At 41.4% G+C, this 8,432-nt stretch overlaps 1 protein-coding gene across 2 annotated transcripts in view; it reads right to left on the reverse strand.

Annotated features, from left to right (window-relative positions):
- The window catches only part of SLC27A1 (solute carrier family 27 member 1), a 38,144-nt gene extending 32,886 nt beyond the window's left edge, over positions 1 to 5,258 (reverse strand). The window contains exons 1-2 of one of the 2 annotated variants that reach the window (XM_034419377.2): positions 4,968 to 5,258; positions 1,814 to 1,881 (exon numbers count right to left, since the gene is read on the reverse strand). The gene's annotated coding sequence lies outside the window, so the exon portion shown is untranslated. The remainder of the gene's footprint in view (positions 1 to 1,813; positions 1,882 to 4,967) is intronic. The other variant, XM_087886635.1, reaches the window with a different exon arrangement.
- Between the last annotated feature and the right edge of the window lie 3,174 nt (positions 5,259 to 8,432).

Here is an 8,432-nt window from a genome sequence, read left to right on the forward strand (position 1 = left end):
AGATGATTTCTGGCAAGCCCGAGATAGGGGTCATTCCTCTATCTTGGTGCTACTTGACCTCTCAGCAGCTTTCGATACCATTGACCATGGTATCCTTCTGGGGCGACTAAGGGAGCTAGAAGTGGGAGGCACCATGTTGTGGTGGTTCGCCTCCTATCTCTCTGGTCGATCAGAGTCGGTGCTGGTAGGAGGACAGAGGTCAACCCCTAGGCCCCTCGTTTGTGGGGTGCCTCAGGGCTTGGTCCTCTCTCCCCTCCTATTTAACATCTACATGAAACCACTGGGTGAAATCATCCGACGACACGGGGTGGGATATCAGCAATATGCTGATGATACCCAGCTGTATATCTCTACCCCTTGTCAGTTCAGTGAGGCAGTAGATGTGATGTGCTGATGCCCGGAGGCTGTGAGGATCTGGATGGGAGTCAACAGGCTCAGACTTAACCCAGACAAGACCGAATGGCTCTGGGTATTGCCCCCTAAAGACTATGTCGATTGTCCATCCTTGGTTCTGGGGGGTGAGAAAGTGCCCCCCTCAGAACAGGCTCGCAATTTGGGTGTCCTTCTAGACTCACAGCTGAGACTGGAACAACATCTGACAGCTGTAGCTAGGGGGACCTTTGCACAGGTTCGTCTGGTGCACCAATTGCGACCCTACTTGGATCAGGAGGTTCTCCTCACAGTCACACATGCCCTTGTCACCTCATGGTTGGATTATTGCAACACACTCTACATGGGCCTACCCTTGAAAAGTGTTTGGAGACTACAGTTGGTCCAGAATTCAGCCGCGCGAGTTATAGTGGATGTGGCTAAATACACCCACATTATACCAATTCTCTGTGAGCTGCACTGGCTCCCTATTGGTCTCCGGGTGCAATTCAAGGTGTTGGTCATTATCTTTAAAGCCCTATATGGCTCAGGACCAGGCTATCTTCGAGACCGCCTTCTACCACATAGCTCCCAGTGACCGGTAAGATCCCACAGAGTCGGTCTCCTCTGGGTCCCGTTAGCTAAACAATGTCAGCTGGCGGGCCCGAAGGGGAGGGCTTTCTCTGTGGCTGCCCCGGCTCTTTGGAACCAATTACCTCCTGAGGTCCGGACCACCCCCACCTATTGGCCTTCCACAAAGCAGTAAAGACCTGGCTCTTCCAGCAGGCCTGGGGCCGTTGATCTCGTTATAATGATCTTGCAAGACCCGGCCATGAATTGGAGTGCATGTGTTTTAACGTTTTTAAAGTTTTTAATGTTTTTCTTTTTAACATTTTTATGGGATTGTTTTATTCTTTGTTGTAAGCCGCCCAGAGTCCCTTGGGAGTTGGGTGGCATAGAAATGCGACAAAATAAATAAATAAATAAATAAATAAATCCCATTCAATGTGTGCTGTGATTAAAAAAAGAATATCAGACAATCCTAAGAGAATAAAACATCCAAAACTTCAGCTTCCTTTCTATAATCTAAAGATGAACCTTCAGCTTCTCAGAAGAATCGTACCAGAATAGAACAATATTTCAAACGTTCAGATATAACATCTTGGAAAGGTGTTAAGTAAATTTCCGGAGGAAGAGAAATAGACAAGTGATCCATACAACTCCCCATAATTTACTATTATTCCCCAAAGCTGAATTCTTAAATTCAGCTTCTTTGTTTGCTCTCTTACGATAATAAACATCAAGGCTGAAAGCAAACAAACTACAAATATGTAAACTTTATGGAATTTATTCTTTAAATATCAAGTGCAGATAGTGGAAGTCTAAAAGATGTGTGCAATTTGCATAAAGTTATACAGTATCTGCTCTGAGAAACTTCACCCACCTTAGCTGATCTCAAAAAAGGTGGAGATTTGAAAGAAGCAATATGTTCTTCAATGGCTCCTCGCTAATCTGAAAAAAAGTAACAAATGGAATAACACAGTGTTCTGCTCTAGGCGCAATAGTGAGCTTTATAGATACCGTAATCTGAATAAAGGAGGAAAATGGATGTTCATTAATTCTGCAAAAGAACTCAAAGTGGACAGGGGAGTTCCATATTTAAACAGTCAATTGCATAGATCCCTGATGATTGACATCTTCCATGACAGCAGAAGAGGGTGTGAAAAAAATCTGAGCCATTTAGCACAACACACTAAACATTAGCACCTATAATGTGCAGTGACTAAAATAAAAGGTTCAATTCAATTTACCTGGAGAACTGCATGTATTTGTGAAGACTGTAATTTTAAGCAGAATATCGACAAATTGGAAAATGCCCAGTGCAGAGTAACATAAATCGTCAAGGCTAAGTACTTTGTGGAAAAGTTAAAGAGACTGTTTTGTGTGACAAGTACATTTAATTTGGAAAGACAACTAGGAGACGACATGATATTTATCTCTAAATACTACAAGGCTGGCAAATTTATTTCTTTTCATCCACAGGATAAGATCAGAATTATTAACTTCCAATGACAAAGAAAAGTACTTAGATTTAGTATTAGATTTAGTATTTAGTATTTAGATTTTCTCTCCAAATAAGTTTTTCAAATGGTTGAACAAGCTACATAATGGGAAGTACATTTCTTTGTTGAAAATTTAAAGGACCTTGAGAAACATGTAATTACTTACTTCTACTGCATAAGATGATATATGATATTTGAGGATGGAAACATGGAGCTTCCATATTCAGAGGCAGCATTCCTATAAATAACAGATGACTGAGCCAAAGACAGCTGTTATCTTAGTACACTGCTCATAATATCTCAGAAGAATTTATCCAAACAGAATGCTAGATCAAATTGGACTTTAATTCAATACAGTAAATTTCCTAATATTCGTAAGAAAACATTAAAGTCACTTCTATAATTATCTAGGATTTTGCTATTTTGGCCATAAGAAACAAGGATCAAATTGATGCCTATATTCCCAATTAGATAAGTTTCTGCCAGTAAAGTTTATAGCAAACCATACGGACATTCTACTTTATTATAGGTAATAGGAGATAAACCAAGTTGAAACAGGACAAATTTTCCACTAAATATCTTGGAACAGTACTTGAAAGCAATGTGCTATGATACTCCAGGCAAAATCCAACAAGCACAGACATATATAAAGTTTCAGAAAGAGATATACATCTACCTGAAAAAGACTATCCATGCCAAAGTAGGGAACTGCTCTAAAAACATCAACAGCTAGATTTCTAATCCAAATCAGATAAAAATATCACCTCAGATTTCAACCGTCCACCCCTTTGAAAGAGCACAAAGAGCAAAACATCCTCCATAAGCTTGTTTTATATATATAATTTTAATAAATGAATCTTAACATCTTGTGCTTCCGTATCATTTGCGTTGCAAGCCCCCTGCCCTTATTTTGTTCATTACACATAAAATAAATAAAATCTCAGGACCTTATTTTTCTGCTCCAAGGTGATCAATATCTTTCCCTGAGGCTGTACCCATCTCACATTCAGCACATTGAAAGCAATGTGCTATGATACTCCGGGCAAAATCCAACAAGCACAGACATACATAAAGTTTCAGAAAGAGATATACATCTACCTGAAAAAGACTATCCATGCCAAAGTAGTGAACTGCTCTAAAAACATCAACAGCTAGATTTCTAATCCAAGTCAGATAAAAATTTTCACCTCAGATTTCAACCATCCACCCCTTTGAAAGAGCACAAAGAGCAAAACATCCTCCATAAATGTGTGAGATAGATAGATAGATAGATAGATAGATAGATAGATAGATAGATAGATAGATAGATATGTATATATATTTTCTCAGGTTTTCGCGGGTGTTTGTACACTTCCAATTTTACGTGGGAGAAGACCCGAATAACCAAAGACCTACACACACACACACACACACACACACACACACACACACACACACACACATATATATATATATATATATATATATATATATATATATATATATATAAAGTGTTTTACCGAGACACCTGGTCTACTCCAACATGCGGGAGAGAGCATTCTGCTCTCTTTTGCCTTTCAGCTCCAACCCAGGATCCCTCAAGCAGTTGCATCCACAACAAACCATTTTTATACCAAATATATTTTACTGATAAAATATATTTCTTTATCAGTAATATATATATATATATATATATATATATATATATATATATATATATATCTTCCGTATCATTTGCGTTGCAAGCCTCCTGCCCTTATTTTCCTCATTACACATAAAACAAATAAAATTTCAGGACCTTATTTTTCTGCTCCGAGGTGATCAATATCTTTCCCTGAGGCTGTACCCATCTCACATTCAGTAGCTGCAAGATCACCGTTCTTTGGAAGCCATTTAGTATTTTTATTCAGGATGCATTTAGCTCTAAAGGCAGGGCAAGACCTCCTCTCCCACCACAGCAACCCTGTGAGGTCGACTAGGCTGAAAGCGATCGGCCTCCACCGCCCCTTCCCAGCTTCAGTTTCCATAGCTTAGGGAGGGCTAGAATCTTAGCTCCTAATGAAAACTTCCACCATCACCAGATCCTCAAAGAATCCTCAACGAACACCAACGGATTCTTAAGGCAGCCGATTAATCGGAGAAAAAGCAGCCCTCAGCCTAGGCTGCTTCTATGGCAACGTTACAACCCCAGGGATGATATTTTACGCGCTGGTCCTTTCTTTCTAAGGATGAAGACCGCCAGCTGACTGGACACCACAACCGGGATCCTTCTGGTGTCTTGGCCAGCGGCCCCCACTTTTTTTCTTTCTTTCTTTTTTTTTTTTTGGCGCCAACCTGGGCATGAATTTCCATCACCGCCACATGTTCCCGTTGCCAGAGCAACGCTCCAATTCCCCGCTCCTACGGTGCTGCGACGCTTACAGCTTCTTCTCCATCTCGCGGCCGCCCGCTCCTCCCCCCCCGCCCCTCGTTCTCAAGGTGGCACCACTCACTCCCGTCTTCTCTCCCTCCGCTCTCCGCCGCCAGGCTAGCCTCCCCACCTCCTCGTTCCCGTACCTCGCTCCTTACAGCCTTGACCCTCGGAGACTCCGACACCTCCGTTCCCTTTCGCCACCAGACCGCTTCTCCTCCTCCCGCTGTGGCCGCAAGTGCCCCTCCGAAGCTCACTGGAGGAGGAGGACCTCAGGCAAGGAGAACTCCGCCCCCCCCCGATCATAGAGTTGCAGCGCGGCCGCCGCAAAAAAAAAAAAAAAAAAAAAAAAAAAAAGCCACCCGTTTACAATAGAGAGGGCGAAGGGGAGAAAAACAGAAAGTGCGCCGAGGCCTCCTGGGAAAGCACGCTCTTTTGCGAGGCTCGGTGACCATGGCAACAAGGAGGGAGGCGTTGGCGTTCATTCGCCGCCGCCGCCTTGAGTTTATTGCGAAATTCCGTTTTTTTTTCCCCTGCGGTTTCCAACTACCGTATTCTCAGATCGCCGAGTTCCGATGTGGCTCCTGATCCTGTCGGGGTTGTTTGTTTTCAGTCACAGAAGTGGATTCAAAACGTAGCCAATTTCATTTGCGGCGCTCACTTCATCGGATGCCGTGGGGCGGCTGGACTTGATGTAGGGCTTGAAATTGGGGTGAGGCGGAAGGGCGTGAGAGAAAAGACAAGTTGGTTATGCCGATACACGTTACATAAGTGTATTGGGGTTATTAGGTTAGTTATTAGGTTAACACCTTTGCGGTATTAACCGTTGTCTGATGTACTAAAGCTCCCCCCCCCCCCAAATTGGGTTTGCTGAGTTCTGAGACTGCCTGAAGCCTTTGGATATATGTGACTTCAGCAGCCTCTTGCTCAATAGCAATAGCACTTAGACTTATATATACCGCTTCACAGTCCATTTCAGGCAGGGGTGAAATCAGGCAGGTTCTGACAGGTTTTGGAGAACCGGCAGTGGAAATTTTGAGTAGTTCAGAGAACCAGCAAATACCACCTCTGGCTGGCCCCAGAGTGGGCTGGGAATGGAGATTTTGCAATATCCTTCCCCCTGGAGTGGGGTGGGAATGGAGATTTTGCAGTATCCTTCCCCTGCCACACCCACCAAGCCACACCACGCCCACCAAGCCACACCCACAGAACCGATAGTAAAAAAAAATTGGATTTCACCACTGATTTCAGCCCTTTCTAAGCGGTTTACAGAGTCAGCATATTGCCCCCAACAATCTGGGTCCTTGTTTTACTGACCTTGGAAGGATGGAAGGCTGAGTCAACCTTTAGCCAATCGGGATCGAACTCCTGGCAGTGGGCAGAGTTAGCCTGTAATACGGCATTCTAACCACTGCTCTTATAGCTGCCTATCTCAGACAAGTGACTTTGAGTGGTGAACTATTCTAAAACAGGTTTAAAAGGTTTTTCAGATAACTATTCAAAGTTAGGATGGTAGCTGGGATTTATGACTAGTCCTCAAGGTTGTGCCCCTCACAGTGCCCTTGTAGGCAGAATTACAGAATTACAGAATGGATAAAATGGATATAAAGATTTTGACACTCTAGAAAGAGCGCAGAAAAGAGCAACAAAGATGATTTGGGGACTGGAGATGAAAGCATACGGTTGTGGGAATTGGAAATGTCAAGTCCTAACGAACAGAAGGACTTGGGATGACATGACAGCAATCTTCCAATATTTGAGGGCTCTCACAGAGAGAAGGAGGTCAACCTATTCTCCAAAGCACCTGAGGGCAGCCAGGACAAGACGTAGATCACACCTAAAATTAAGGAGAGCTTTTTGGACATTGACAACAATTAGTGGAACAGCTTTTCTACAGAAGTTGTGAGTGCTCCATCAACTGGAGCTTTTTAAGAAGAAATTAGACAACCACTTGTCCGAAATCGTAGCCTCCTGCTTAAGCAGGGAGATGGGCTAGAAGACCTCCAAGTTCCCTTCCAACACTGTAATTCTGTAATATTTACTGTACAAAAGATACCACATATAATACACATTCATATGAAAAATATGGAAAATGAATTGTCTTTTTAAAGTAAGTTTACATATACTGTTTCGTTTAGATATTTTTATTAGAATATATATTTTTGTATAGATTTTCCTGGTTTTGCTTTGAATTTTCATTTGTAAAGCAAAATTATAAATATAACTTCTTTAAAAAAACTATTTTTATAAATCTTTTTCAGCTTTGTCCTTTATTTTTTCCAAAAAACATATGTCATTGTAACTGTAGCATGCTCCGGGAGATTAAAACACTCTTGATACTAGTTTAACTTTGGTTTGAGTCCTGATGTCAAATTTATGTTCATTAATTATTTTGTGCAACATGATCCTATTTGTCCTATGGAGGATTCAGAAGGACATTGTTGACATAATGGCATATATCCTATTGCAGGGCACCATTATATTCTTGTGCAAGTATTTGTACCTGTAATAGTGCTGATGTTGAGATAGTCAGAAAAGGTGCTACCAGATTCCTGTTTTGTTTTTTGCCACTATAGAGTAACACTTATCTCGTCCTGAAATTGTAGTTTAAAGTAAATTAAATAAAAGGTAAGCTACAGATACTCCTTATATTCAATTACTTAGCAACTTTTTGGAATTATGACGGAGCCCCAAAAGTTGCTTACAACCTGATTCCAAAGTTCCAGCAGCTGCCCATCCTAGTCATGTAAATGCATTTCAGACATTTGGCAATCAGCCCGCATTTACAGCTATTTGCAGCATCCTGTGGTCACGTGACTGTGATATCAGTTTTGCCAAAAACTGGTGTTTACTGCCGTTTTTTGGCAATAATGCTTAATAGAAAATAATAGGTTTGCTTAACAACTACAAAGTTCACTTAATATCCACAGATTCATTTCACAACAATGTTGCAAAAAAGCTACTGTTGCAAAAAAAGATTGTAAAATCAATCGATCATATGATGACCTGCTTTACGAGCATTATGACCTATAACCATAACAGGCAGGCTCTATTAAGGTCGTAAATTGAGGACTACTATATCACTTTTGCTTGTAAACTGCACAAAGTCATTTAGACAGTGACTTAGATAGTGAGATGGGCAGTTGGACCCCTGGTTATAATGCAGTATTGCAGGCTAACTGCCTACAGTCTGGAGTTTGATTCTGACCAGCTCGAGGTCGGCTCAGCCTTCCAACCTTCTGAGGTCAGTAAAATAAGGAGCCAGATTGTTGGGGGCCATATGCTAATATTGCAAACCACCCAGAGAGTGCTGTAAAGCACTATGAAGCGTTATATATCTAAGTGCTATTGCTATGGGCAGTATCTAAATTTGATAAATAAAATTAAGTAGAAATTAAACCTATCACTACTGCTAAAAGTTATAGAACTGCAAATATTCTACCTAAAACTGTAGCTTCCTGCCCAATTTCCTTCATATCTACTGAGTTGGTTAGAGTTGTCCCCATCTTAAATCAAGATCCATAGGATTGCAAGTAATATCTCAATTTTTGTATATTTCTTCATCTGATTTTTGTAGTACTATTTATTTTATGATTAGATGTGCCACATGC

The sequence above is a fragment of the Pantherophis guttatus genome, chromosome 2 (genome assembly GCF_059756535.1).
Source record: "Pantherophis guttatus breed Tessera chromosome 2, ASM5975653v1, whole genome shotgun sequence".
In the NCBI taxonomy this organism is placed as follows: Eukaryota; Metazoa; Chordata; class Lepidosauria; order Squamata; family Colubridae; genus Pantherophis; species Pantherophis guttatus.